Consider the following 14,776-nt stretch of genomic DNA (forward strand, 5'->3'; position numbering starts at 1 on the left):
ACTTCTCACTGGGGATTTAACAGCAGCTAATGTTAAATATATGAAGATGTAAGAATAAATTGTACTGTGGCATTTAATCCTGAGATATTCCTCTTACACATTTATGTTTAGTTCTTACTTCACATTTTTTAAACTCGAATGTGATGAAAGGCAAGGTCCTAACATCCACCATCTCTGGACTCATCCTTAGAAAACAGCCAGCGGCATTTACTTCTGAGAAGAGTGCCCACTGGGCATAAGGGAGAGGGCACTCTGAGCTGGAATATGAAACATGATGAACAGCAACTTATAATTGGCCTTTGATATGCAGTAGGAATACCTTACTCAGAACACTCAGGAAACAGTCTTTATACTTTTTCTCAGAAAAAGCAAAGCAAATCTATCAAATAAAGCAAACGTATAAAACATTCAGATTCTTCTTCACAATGTTTTGAGGTTTTTGATGTTGCAACATGTTTCTTAGAACATGTGATGTCTTTTCTACTTAATCAACACACATTTGTTGATTATTACTGCATTTTGTCTAAAAATTTAACTGTCTTTTCACATTTACCTAAAAATAAAAATAAATGTTTTAAACAGCTCACAATACTATAGCTTTATCTCTACAGAATAAAGGATGATGTTTTTAGTGGCTTCATCATCCTTTCACTTGGGAGACACTTGTTTCTTGAATACAGTAGGTAAAACTCAGAAAAGAACAACATTGCAAGATTACATAAATAATAAGAAATAAGGAGATAACTATGTTAGATCTAGAATATCTACATTGACAGATGAGTAATCCCTATGGGAATATGTATTTATGACAGGGTTGCAATTCATCCTTTAGGAACAAATACTCCAATTGAGTTAAAACATTGATTTTTTCATTGTTTCAGTAGAAGTTGCATAATAATTTAGACGTTAATATAGCAAAAGAGATTGAAGAGTAGGATAAGGGGTTGGAATAAATGGCAAATTGTAAATTCCTACAACCCTGTAGTTTGAAGTGTTTATCAGATTAAAATCTGAACATGATGTTTTTTTTTTCATTTTTCTTCATCTCTTTTTTTGTTTTTAACTAATTTTCAGAATGTATGTGTATGGGATATTCGAATAAGTAAAGTTAACTTACCAGTGAAAGAAAAAATTGTCCAAAACCTTAGCTTATTTTGGAAACTCGTGACCACCCATTTCCATAGATTATTTCTCCTTATTCCCCCCAAAACTAAAACAAAAACAAAATGCAAGAAAAAAAGTTAAATTTGTCTGATATTTACAATAATACATAATTTAGGTAATGAGAGTAGTTAGAGGTAACAGGATTAAAATTCAAACTTCTCCTTTAATACATCCGAACCAAACGCACAGCCTCCATGGTGTGAAAACAAGAGCAAGACGATCAAAAATGAACCGTGTCAGGAGACAGCTTCAGACAAAAGCTCAGTTATGTATTTGCCTTAGTTCTAATGGGAAGAGAGTCCCTGGAGTTAATCTTCTCATGGAAAGGATAGAATAAATACATTATTAAAAGTTCCTTGTGTTTCTTGAGGGATGTAGGAAACTCTCAAGAACATAATGGCTCCCTTAAGGCATTTAATTTCCTAAATGTTACAATGAATGACAGGAAATGTGGGGCTTCCTTTCACTGAGGAAGAGTGTCCCCGAGCTAACATCTGTGCCAGTCTGCCTCTATTTTGCGTTTGGGATGCAGCCACAGCATGGCTTGATGGGCAGCGTGTAGGTGTGTAGGTCGGAGCCTGGTATTGAACCTGCGAACTCTGGGCCACTGAAGCGGAGTGCACGGACTTAACCACTATGCCACTGGGCCCACCCCGACAGTTTTGGAGTTTTTACCTTCATCTTAAAATGAGTTATGAAGATTCTGGTAGCAATATTTCACATTCTTCCTTTCCATGTGTATCTAAATAAAAATTATCTTTTATTCTTTATTCTAAAAACAATTAATTTTTTCCTTCCCAAATGCAAATTTCCTAAATCCGTAAAATAAAGCTAACGGAGCAGGTAGTAGTAGGGGGGATTAGGTGATATTCTAAATTTCAGTTAAGCCAGAAGATGATTACGTTAGAAGGCCTAGAACATTCTAAGTACCTGATGCATTCTCTGTTTTTTTTTTTTAATATCTAATACATTCCCAGTTCAGACATGAAAGAATTATATAAGAAATACATGTAAGAAAATGAAGAGATTAAGTTTCTCAGACCAATATTCTCTTTTCTCCTAGGAAATTGTAGATTAAGGACAAAAAGTTATCTGAAAAAGCTTTATAAACGTCTGTATTTGCAAGCATTCAGTTGAAAAGAAAAACAACAATTATAATCAGAAAGTTCCTATCCGGTCTTTTATCTTCTGTAGGTCTATTAACCCCTTGAAGTTACATGAAATACTGTGTTTAAAAGCACATATTTCTGGAAAGAGGCCTCATACCAATAATCAGATACTCAAATGGATCCCCAAAATAAGACTTAATGACTTTATTAGCAACAAAAACTGATATTAAATCAAAAAAGTGTTGAAATTTAGAATACATATGGAGCTGCAGTTGAATTTGGCGTATAGAAAAATGTAATAGCATTATTCAAAATGAATTTAGCATATGTTTGCTAATGTGAGTTATTTTGTAATGAAAGAAACCTTTTTGTGAAAAATATTATCCAGAAATTATATTAATTAATACAATATATTAAAGTGTTATATTTTAGAAAATAATTACCTTTTTTCCAATAAAACTTACTGAGGAATAATTATGACACATTAAGCTGTGGTCATTTTAAGTGTATAATTTAATGAATTCAGACAAATATGTGCTCCATGGCAATTACTACCACAATCAAAACATGGGACATTCTATAACCCCCAAAGTCTCTTTCCAAGAAACCCCTATCTCTTACCTCCAGCCCCAAGGAACTGCTGATCAGCTGTGTATCTCTATATATGAGATTTGCTTTTGTAGTTTCACAAAATTGGAATAATACAATATATGTTCTTTTTTGTCTCTTTTTCAATCAGAATAATGTTTTAAGAAACATCCATATTGTTATATAAATCATTAGCTTGTCCTTTTTTATTGCTGAGCAATAGTCCATTGTATGGATAGAGCACATTTTGTTTATCCATTCACTTGTTAATGGGCATTTAAGTTGTTTGCAATGTTCAGCTACTAGGAATAAAGCTGCTAGAGTGAAAGATTTGTATGGACATAACTTCTCAGTTCTGGATAAATACCTAAGAACGGAGTCTTCTAGTTCACTTACCAGGTATATCTCTTCTTTTGTTTAGATCTTTTCTAGTTTTTCTTGGAAATATTTTATAGCTTTCAGTTCTCACAGTCAAGTCTTGATGTTTTTTGTTGAATTTATTCCTAAATATTTTATGCATTTTTATACTATTTTCTTTTTTCAGGAGAAGATTCACCCTGAGCTAACATCTATTGCCAATCTTCCTCCTTTTTTCTTCCTTTTCACCCCTCAAAGCTCCAGTATGTAGTTGTGCATAGTTGTAAGTTCTGGTTCTTCTGTGTGAGCTGCCGCCACAGCACGGCTACTGACAGACAAGTGGAGTGGTTCCACGCCTGGGAACAGAACCCGGACTGCCGAAGCTGAGCGAACCTAACTTTAACCACTAGGCCATCATGGCTGGCTCTATACTATTTTTAATGTAGATATTTTCTTAATTTTTGGATTAGTTGCTATTAATATATAGAAACACAGTTGATTTTTGTATATCAATTTTATAAGAATTGGTTAAGATTTTTTATGTAGAGAAAAATTTCACCTGAGAATAATGAAAATTGTACTTCTTTTCCAATTTGGATATCTTTATTTTTCTTTCACTTTTTATTATTCATTTATTTACTACTTATTATTTTGCCCCACTTTTTAATTGTTCTACCTTTCACATTTAGGCCTATCTACACCTGGAATTTATTTATGTGTAGCGTATATTATCTGTTAGGAATCTTAGTAAAATGTTGAATGGAGTTTTTTCACCAAATGCAGGAAGTTTTGTCAAGTATTATTTCAAGTTTTGTTTTACTGGTAACATCTTTCTCTTCTCCTCTGGGACCTCCACTAGGCATCTATTGATATGCTTTATGGTTTTGCACAAATCTCTGAGCCTCTGTTCACTTTTCTTCATTCTTTTTGTTGTTGTTCTTCAAATGAGATGATTTCCATTGATCTATCTTGAAGTTCACTGCTTCTTTCTTCAATCTTCTCATATCTGTTTTTGTATCTTTCTAGTAGATTTTTCATTTCAGTTATTGTACTTTTTAACTACAGAATTTCCATTTGGTATTTTTGTTAATCCTTTTCTTTTTATTAGGATTCTTCATTTGATGAGTAATATTGTCATGATTTCCTTTAATTCTTCTATATTTTTCCTTTTGTTAATTGATCATATTATTCATAATAGTGACTTTGAAGTCTTTTTCTGCTCAATCCAACATCTGATTCATTCAGAGACAGTTTCTACTGACTGCTTTTTTTTCATGTGTATGAGTTACATTTTTCTGTTTCTTTGTAGGTATGGTAAATTTTTGTTGAAAACTACACTTTATGTATAATGCATTCTACAGACTCTGCATTTTGTATGTGCAGCTTTAGTAGGTGCTGTCAATCATTTTTCCCAAGTGGTGTAGCATTTCCATCAGTGCTTTATGAGAGTTCCAGTTGCCCCATATCTTCACCAACACCTGAAAATTTTTACATTTTTTTCTTGTATCCTTTCCAGTGAGAGTGTAATAGCATCTTTTTATGGATTTAATTTTTTTTTCCCAGATTACTAATGAAGTGGAGCAACTTTTATTTTTTATTTTTATTGCTGTTGGGGAGCATTTTGATATTTATTATGTGATGTGCCTATTCAAGTGTTTTGCCCATTTTCCTGTTTTTGTTTTGTTTGTCTTCATTTTATTGGTCTGCAATATTGTTTTATACATTTTGGTTATGGTTTCATATATGCATACAAAAAATATTTTCACTTACTCTGTGGCTTGCCTTTGTACTCTATAGATGAATTTTTAAATATCAATATAGTTCAATGTGTTATTTTTCTCCTTAATATTCAGCACTTTTGTGTCCCATTTTAAAAAATGTTTTGCCTATTAAATTTTTAATACAGTCTCAATTTATATTTTTTTATTGTTCTAACTTTCACATTTGCTATATATAAGTGATTGCCTTCCTTTTTTAAATTATGCATTTTTGAAATATTAAACATAATACACTATGTTCATTTTTTCCACTTTCCTCATAATGCTAGAAGCTTAGAAGGTCCAGCTCCATTGATCCACTCTATATTTTGCATTATTGTTGCCACACATTTATATTCCATTTATTTTAAACCTCCCAATAAAATACTATTATTGTCATACAGTCAAAATTCAATCACTATTAATAATTACCCACAGATTTCAAATTTACCGCTCCCTTTGCTTTCCATACTTTCTTGATTTAAATTCCATATTTTTATCTTTTCCTGTGAGAACTCATTTAAGAAATACACACACACACATACACACAGTAAAGCGTCCTTATATTGTGTACAGATTAGTTAAATTTTATATTTACATACATGAGTATAGCCACGACACAAATTACCGCACAGATATTTCTAGCACTACAAAATGCTCCCTCATGGCCATAATAACATAACTTAGTTTTATCTGTTGTTGAAACTTATACAGAGCAAGCCCTGATGGCCTAGTGGTTAAAGTTCAGTGCACTCTGCTTTGGTGGCCCAGGTTCGGTTCCCAGGAGTGGAACCACACCACTTCTCTGTCAGTAGCTGCGCTGTGGTGGCAGCTCACATAGAGGAACTAGAAGGACCTACGACTAGAATATATACTATGTACTGGGTCTTTGGGGAGTAAAAGGGAAAAAAAAAGAGATGAAGATTGGCAATAGATGTTAGCTCATGGTGAATCTTTCCCAGCAAAAAAAAGATAAATGTATATATACAAATGGAATCTTCCATATGGACTTCTTGTGTCTGCCTTTTTTTATTGGGTATAACATTAATGAGATTCATCTACATTATTGTATATCAGTAGCTCTTTTTAAAAAGTGCTATTTAGCTTCCATTTTACAATATATCAAAATTTATTTATTTATTCTTTTACAATAGATAGTTTTTTGTTTCTAGTTTATAAATAGAAATATTAATAATAAAACTGCTAAGAACATTTTTGCCCATGTATTTTTATGCTCATACACACTCACATCTAGGTGGGAGTCCTAGGACATGAGTTAAAGTTAGGTTCATTTTTTCTTCATGAAGATATCTAATTGCTCTGGCACCATTTGTTAAAAAAAAGCATCTTTCTTTTCTGCATATCAGTCACTCTGTTGTAAAACAAGCTATTCTATATGTGTTTGTCTACTGCTAGACTTCTCATTCTTTTGCATTTGTTGATATGTCTATCCTTGAGCTAATATCACATTTTCTTATTTGCTGTAGCTTAATATTGAGTCTTGAAATTTGGTAGTATCAGTGATCAAATTTTGTTCCCATTCAAATGACCTCTTCCAGGTCATTAACTAAACAAATAAATTATAATATCACTTGTCAATCATGGGTGTGGTAAGGCTGGATATCTTATCATTAGCAGTAACTATAATGTTGGCTGTAGATATTTAAATTCTATAAATATTTTGCTGAGTTTTTATCGTTGTCAGATATTAAAATTAATAAATATTTTTCAAGCATCTCTCATGATAACTATAAGTTTTTTCTTCGTGTTAGGTCAATTGCCTTTAGAAGATTAAACTACCTTCTTTTACTAGAATAAGTCCCTAGTTATATTTACAAATATTTTCTCTAGAAATTTGGCTTCTCTGGCATAAGATATACTAGCCTGTAATTATCTCTCCTTGTGATATTCTTGTTAGGTTTTGATATCAGTGTTTTAATGGTCCCATAAAATTAGGTGTTATTCTTCTTCTTTCTTTTTTTACTGTCTGAAAGATTCTTAGAATGTTATTCCTTATTGCCTATATATCAGGAATACATCACCAGAGATACATCTGAACCTGAAGGTTTCTTTCAGGGTATGTTTTATTATTATAAATTTAATCTCTTAAACATATTTAGAATTATTTAAATGTTCTAATTGTACCTATTTTGGTAAGTCTTGTTTTTCAAGTAATTTTTCATTTCATCTGAGATCTCATCTTATGACCTTTTTAATACTTATAGGATCTATAATGATATTTTCCTTTTCATTCATGGTATTAGTAATTTGGGTTTACCCTCATTTTTCCTGATCAATTTCATTACAGTTTCATTTCTCTCTTTTTTTTTTTTTTGAGGTAACATTGGTCTATAACATTATATAAATTTCAGGTGTGCGTCATTACATTTTGACTTCTGTATTGACTGCATCGTGTTCACCACCAAAAGACCTTCACCCCTTCCACCCTCCCTCTTTCCCCCCACTCCGGTAACCGCTAACTGTTGTCTGTATCTATGTGTCTTGTTGTTAATCTTCCACATGTGAGTGAAATCATACAGTGTTTATCTTTCTCCATCTGACTTATTTTGCTTGGCATAATACTCTCAAGGTCCATCCATGTTGTGGCAAATGGCAAGATTTCATCTTTTATTTTTGGCTGAGTAGTATTCCATTGTGTGTATATCCTGGATTTGTTGATTTTATCTCTTTATGTAATTTCTATTTTATTTTTTATGTTCTACTTTTGTTCATTTTTTTCTTCTAATTATTTATTCCAATTTGATTTATTTCAAAAATATTTTAAACGTTACATTTTGATTTTCTAAAACATAGATAATTTATGAGTATATTGATTCATTTCCAAACATATAAAGATTTATTAGTTGGATTTTCATCATCCATATAATGTTAAATTCCACTGTGATCAGAGAATAAACTCTATAAGATGGCAATTATTGAAACTCATTTTATGATGCAACATATAATCAGTTTTTAGATGTTCTTTGTGTATTTTAGAGAATGAATATTCTGTAGTTGCATAGTTTTCTATGCATTTCTGTCAGGTCAATTAGATTAATCATGTTGTGATTTTATTTTTATTGACTTGTTCCATAAATTACTCAGAGAGCTATTTTAAAACCTCCAGCTATATTTATGGATTTTATTATTTCTCTTCCATCAGCTTTCCTATAAGTATTTTGAAGCTATTCTATTAGGTAGATAGAAATTTAGGATTATTTTTCCTTCTTATCTAAGTTTTTATTTTACCATTAAGAAACATACCTTTTTATGAACAATAGTACTTTTTCCCTTAATGTTTGACCTTTCTGATATTAATACAGTGACAGCAGCTTCATTTAAGTATGTGTTTACATGGTGAAACTTTTGCATCTTTTTACTTTCAATCTGTCTGTGCCTTTGTATCTCTTGTAAACAGCATATATTTGGTTCTTGTTTTTGTTGTTTGTTTTCTTAATCTACACCAGTAGCTCCTAACCTAGGCAATTGTGACCCCCAGGGGACATTTGACACTATCTAGAGATATTTTTGTTGTCCTAACTTGGAAACAGGTATATTAGTGGCAAATAGTGTTAACCCACAATGAACAGGACAGCCTCTATAACAAAAAATCATCCAGCCCCAAATGGCACTAATGCTGAGGTTGATAGACTCTGATTTAGTTTGTCAATCTCTGCTATTGTATGCAATAATTTTCATAGCTGATTCTACAGGGAGCATCTCACCATTAGATTATATTTTCTCTCTGAACTTTATTTCTTCCTTGGGTACTATTAAATTAATCAACATTTCATTATAAAAATTTCCTCATTTATTAGTCTTTTATCTACATATTTTAATTCTTTTATTGGTTACAGGAGGAATTACAATATATATTTTCCTTATTAGAATCTTTTTAAAATAAATACTTTACCACATTTAACACTGGGAGAAACTTTAAACAGTTTAATTCACTTATTCCTTTCTATCATTTATGTTATTTTTGTCCTATATTTTACTTCTCCATGTGTTATAATCCCCTTAGAAAATCATTTTTGGTGTGGCTTTAATCAGTCAATATTTTTAATATTTTTCACGTATTTACATTTGTGAATGTTTTTCTTTATTAAGTTCTGTATTTTGATTGGGATAATTGCCTACTGCCTAAAACTTCTTTTGGTATTTGTTATTATATAGTCTGAAAGATTCTCTCAGCTTTTTTTTGTTGATAACATCTTTATTTTTCTTGTATATTTTTGAAGGTTTTTTTTTTCCTCTGAGGATAGACTATTAGGCATTTACTTTATTTTTCTTTCATACTTTAAAAATCTCAATCCATTTCCCATACATTTTATAATTTCTTTGAATAGTTTACTAATTCTTACTGTTGTTCCTTTGACCATGATGTGCCTGTATGAGTGTCTCTGTTTAACTTTTGGGATCTTCTGCCCTTCTTGAATATGTTTGTTGAAGATTCATCAGTTTTGGAGAAATTTTAATCACTTCATCTTAAAATATTTATTCTATCCATTCTCTCCTCTTTTTCCGGCACATGAACTTCATGTATTTCACACCATTTGATTGGGTCACACATGTCTCCTATGCTCTGCTCTATCTTTCTAATTTTCTTTCTCTCCCTGTGCTTCAGTTTAGGTAATTTGTATTGATATATGTTTGAGTTTATCAATCCTGACTTCGCCTTTGTCTCATATGGTCTTAAATCCTTCCTGTGAGTTCCTATTTTCAGCTTTTGTGGGATTTTTTTAGCTTTAGAATGCCTTTTGTTTTTTGTTTTTTTCTTACATAGCTTTATTGGGATACAATTGATGTACAAAAAACTGCACATATTTAATGTATACAATTTGATGAATTTGGACATATGCGTACACCTGTGAAACCATCACCACAATTAAGGTAATAGACATATCCATCACCTCTGAAAGTTTCTCCCCTCTGTGTTTTATTTGTTTATTTATTTTTCTTTTTGTTGTAGAAATACTTAATGTGAGATCTACCCTCTTAAATTTTTAAGTGCACAATACAATTTTGTTAACTATGGGCAGTATATTGTACAGCAGATTTCTAGAATTTATTCATAGTGCAAACTGAAATTTTATACCCATTAAACAACAGCTCCCCATTTCTCCTTCCCCCCAGAGAGATACCTGTACTCCCATGTCCATTGCAGAATTATTCACAAAATCCAAGACGTGGAAAGAACCCAAATGTCCATATCAGATGAATGGTTAAAGAAAATGTGATATATTCATACAATGGAGTATTATTCAGCTTTAAGAAAAGAAGGATGGCTGGCCCCCTGCTGTAGCCGTTAAGGGTGTGAGCTCTGCTGCTGGCGGCCAGGGTTCGGATGCCGGGAGTGCACGGATGCACCGATTGTCAAGCCATGCTGTGGCAGCGTCCCATATAAAGTAGAGGAAGATGGGCACAGATGTTAGCCCAGGGCCAGTCTTCCTCAGCAAAAAGAGGAGGATTGGCATGGATGTTAGCTCAGGGCTGATCTTCCTCACAAAAAAATAAAATAAAATAAAAAAACAAGAAAATCTTGCTGTTTATGATGACATAGGTTAACCTTGAGGACATTATGTTAAGTGAAATAAGTCAGTCACAAGAGTACAAATAATACATGATTCCACTAACATGAGGTATCTAAAATAAAAAAAAAAACTCATAGAAGCAGAGAATTGAATGTTTTTGTTTTAATTTATTTAATTCTCTCTTGAAATATTTCATCTTAATGTTTCTAACCTTTTCTCTATTTTCTTTAATATATTAATCATAGTATTTTTTTAAGTCCTTTTCTAAATCCAAGAGGTGGATCTTCTGTGGTCCTGCTTGTACTTGATGCTTTTTTACCCTTTTTTATACTCCCAGGCTCTTTGCATGTGAATAAAAGGATCATAGAAACTAAAGATGACTGACTTTCCACAGATGAGGGTTTCCCTCTCTGCTGTGGGCATAAAGGATGAGGGGCTGATTATGTCAATTCAATTATTAACTGGGCTGGTACTGGACTGGTGTGGAGTTAGGCTTCATTTTTCTTCTGGCTTGCCCCTAGTTCAGCAGTGTGGGTTTTCCTAGGTTTTGATTTAGAGATGGGCTTTTCTGTCTCTCTCCAGCCCTTCAACACTGCCACATATTTGATTGTAACTCTTTGGAGGTGTGAGCTTAGCCTCCTGCCCTTACATCTTCAAATCGCAGCAAATATCTTGAGGGGGCTGCTGGCCTTGTGTTTGATGCAGGCCTCTACCTCTGGGGGGATGTTATCAATCAAGCAGCTAGAGATGGGAAAGATTTTCTCTGTTTTTCCAGCTCAGTCTGAATCTCCTTGTGCTTTGGAAAGTCAGTTCTAGCCCTCTGTGCCTGGCTTACAGCAAGATCACAATCTGGCACGTGTTTTGAGGAGGAGACCTACGTTACGTTTGTTGCTGACTCTTCCCTGTAGCAGGTCCCTGTGTCCTCTAAGTACAGCAAGAGTTCAGATTTCCATCTGCCTCTGCAGCCCAGAAAGAGCTTATTACACTCTCCACCACCATCCCATCCAATTTCCTGTGGGGAAAAACAGCTGTGTGTTTAAGCTGCTATATAATCCAATTCATCCTGTGAGCCACATAACTGCTTAAAGCTCCACTGTTTTCTCTTCCCTGGAGCAGTCACAGGCACATGTTCAGAATCAGTAGCCCCTCTTTTTGGGACATTTAATATTTGTATTGTATGGGATACAACCAGAAGTTCCCCTCTGCTTTTCAGAAGTTATCCCCTTAAATCTATCTTTCTATCTATCTATTATGTATGTATGTATGTATGTATGTATGTATCTATCTATCTATCTTCTATCATCTATTGTCTGTCTGTCTCTATGTGTTATTTACTTATTTAGTCTCCAGGCCTCTTCAGTCCCAGGATTTGGCTAATGCCCTACAACCATGTGTGGTGAAACATACAAACTACCTGCCAAAACTCTACCAGGTCCTCTGAACACTTGCAGAACCCACCCTGCATGACAAGCCTGCATTTTCAAGTGTGCCCTGAATCAGTGAGACAAAAGTCAGCTCACCTCTCCGAGTGTACACCTTTCTGAGCTCTAAGCCACGCTAGTTCTCTTTTTCTTGGTAGCTACTCACCTTTTTTTTTCAAGAGATAACCTCTGTATCTTATCTTGCTTTTCTTGTTATTTTTGCATAAATGCTGTTTTGATCATAAGCTATTCCATCCATCCAGAAGTCAAAGTGTTCCTGTCATTTTATAAGTACTTTTCCCTACATTTTCCCAAGTTTTTATTTTGAAATATTTCACACTTACAAAAGAGTATTCAAGAATACCTTGAGGGACATTTAGTCCTGTCCAAAACAGCCATAAGACATTTGGACCATAAAACATTTGATCTATAGGACATTTGGTCCATGCCAAATGGTTTTGGACAGAACCAAATATCAAGGACATTTTGGCATGGAAAAATGTCTTATGGACATTTTGGACAGAACCACATGTCTGCTAATCCAAGAATAATACAAACTTGCAAGAATAGTTAAACAATCGCTTCTGTATCGCTTACCTATAAACACCAATTTAATCGCTACATTTGCTTTATCACTCTTTCAGTCTCTCTCAATCTCTATCTTACTATACATACATATATACACACACATTTATACATATATTTATATATAATAATGATATATTATTGGGGCCGGCCAGGTGGCGCAAGCGGTTAAGTGAGCACGCTCTGCTGCGGTGGCCCAGGGTTCGCTGGTTCAGATCCCAGGCACACACCGACGCACCGCTTTTCAAGCAAGATACTAAAATCACATTAAACTCTATATCTAATCGGTAGCTATCTTTGTCTATCTATCTACCTATCACCATCTATCTAATCCATCTACCGATCTATCTAAAACTTTGAAGTGGTATAATTATTCCCTCTTTACAAGTGAAAAAATTGAGTTTAGCAAATTTAAGTATCTTGTCCACTGTTATAGAATTAGTGCACACCATCCTTTGATGTGTATTCAGACATTCTTTTTGGTCCTATCATAGGGTCAACTTTGTAAGTATCATATACTTGCTTGAAAAATGTGTATATATATTTTGGATTTTTGGATGTGTTATTATCTTTTGTTAGCCTCTCTGTTGAAAAAATCTTGGAGTCATTTTTGACTCCTCTCTTTCCCTTACAATCCTGCCAGATCTAACATCAAAATATATCTTGTATTTGCTTTTCTCCCGTTTCACTATGACAGCTCTGGTCTGGCATGGAGTCAACTTTTAGCTGCATTGCTGTGCACCCTCCTGCCTGGGCTTTTGTCTTCTTCTTTTGCCATTCTATGTTCTATTCATTATCAATACAGCAGCCAGAGGGAGCTTGTTAATTAGTAAATTGCCACTCTTCCATCTGACTCCCCCTGTGCCTTTCTCTTCACTCAGATTCACAGCCCCTACATACATCCTACACGATCTGGATCCCTGTTCCTCTCTGGCAATGCCTCCTGATATACCTCTTCTTCCTCTCTTTGCTCCAGTTCTGATCTTTCTGTTGTCTCTTGAACTCTCCAGGAAAGCTCCCACCACTGTAGCTTTGTTCTTGGCTATGCTCTCTTCCTGGAAAGCTCTTCCTTCAGAAATTCTAACGCCGTACAAATTCTTACATTTCATTTTATTTCTCTTAGCCAATTTATCTTACAAGTGACATGGATTGAAAACTATCCAGTCATGTAAACCCCTTTTTCTCAAAGGAAAAACAGCTAATCATTTCTCAAGTCCTATCGATGATTTTTGTGAACTCTCTCTTAAATATGTCATCTTCCCTATATTACTCACTTACAACACTTCTCACTTGCCTCTGAGTATTTTCTTTCCCTCTACAGGTTCAGGATAATTTTTCCCAACTTGTTCTTTTGCTTTTCAATATGTTGATAACAGTGGCATCATGGTAATTTTCTTAAAGCATACTATTTGTATTGTATTTAGGGTTTAACTTATTAGCCATGGAGAGAGTCTTAAAACATGTTATACTGGCACTAGAGGGCCTTCATACATATGGCCCTACATAACTTGCCAGACTTATTTTCTACTGTTTTTGCTGAAAAATTCCATGCTAGAGCCAAATTCATACATTCTCTTCTTTAAATAGTCTTTCCCATTTACCATCTTCCTCCATAGCCTGTTCCTCTAACTCTTTTGTAAATCTCTCTAGGTTTGGATAACACAGATAAAAACAATAAAAGGATAACACAATAAAGGTACTCAGTAGAAGTATATTCAGTTAATAAACTACAACTACCTAGAATTATTTTTTCTATAGCCATTTTATAAGATACTATCAAGATATGCAATTTGAATACAAAATTTAAGATATATATTTTTACTTGAATGACAGCATTTCTATAACAAAAAATAAAGGTATGAGCTAAGAAAATCATTGCAAGGGAACATTTCAATTTTTCTCCGAAATAACAATGCATTTGATAAATTTCTATAGTTGGAGTATTCTTTTGATTTAAGTTGATGTCAGATTCCTTTAAATCCAAGGTGAGCTCTTTCAGAGTTTATCACGATAATTTGTTAGACAAAAAATTATTTTTCAGCTCTTGAGAATGTGAAACTACTAAGTCATAAAACAATGAATGGTGAAAAGGATTAGTTTTCAGCCTTCAGGTCAAACTCAACACTCGTCTAAAATTGCATGAAAGTATCTTGATTATAGTTTTGTTTGTGATGTTATCTGTGATACAATTTTAAAGAAAGTCTATCTATTTGCAGGGTAATGTTAGGTTAGCAAATCCATAGACGAGATTGAGTCAGGCG

General features: G+C 33.6%; 1 protein-coding gene across 1 annotated transcript in view; it reads left to right on the forward strand.

The window, feature by feature from the left end:
* Positions 1 to 14,776, forward strand: part of LOC101407136 (olfactory receptor 5AP2) — a 508,331-nt gene that overhangs the window by 302,477 nt on the left and 191,078 nt on the right. The gene's annotated exons all lie outside the window — the stretch shown is intronic.

The sequence above is a fragment of the Ceratotherium simum genome, chromosome 34 (genome assembly GCF_057802395.1).
Source record: "Ceratotherium simum simum isolate JZ-2026a chromosome 34, ASM5780239v1, whole genome shotgun sequence".
Taxonomy (NCBI): Eukaryota; Metazoa; Chordata; class Mammalia; order Perissodactyla; family Rhinocerotidae; genus Ceratotherium; species Ceratotherium simum.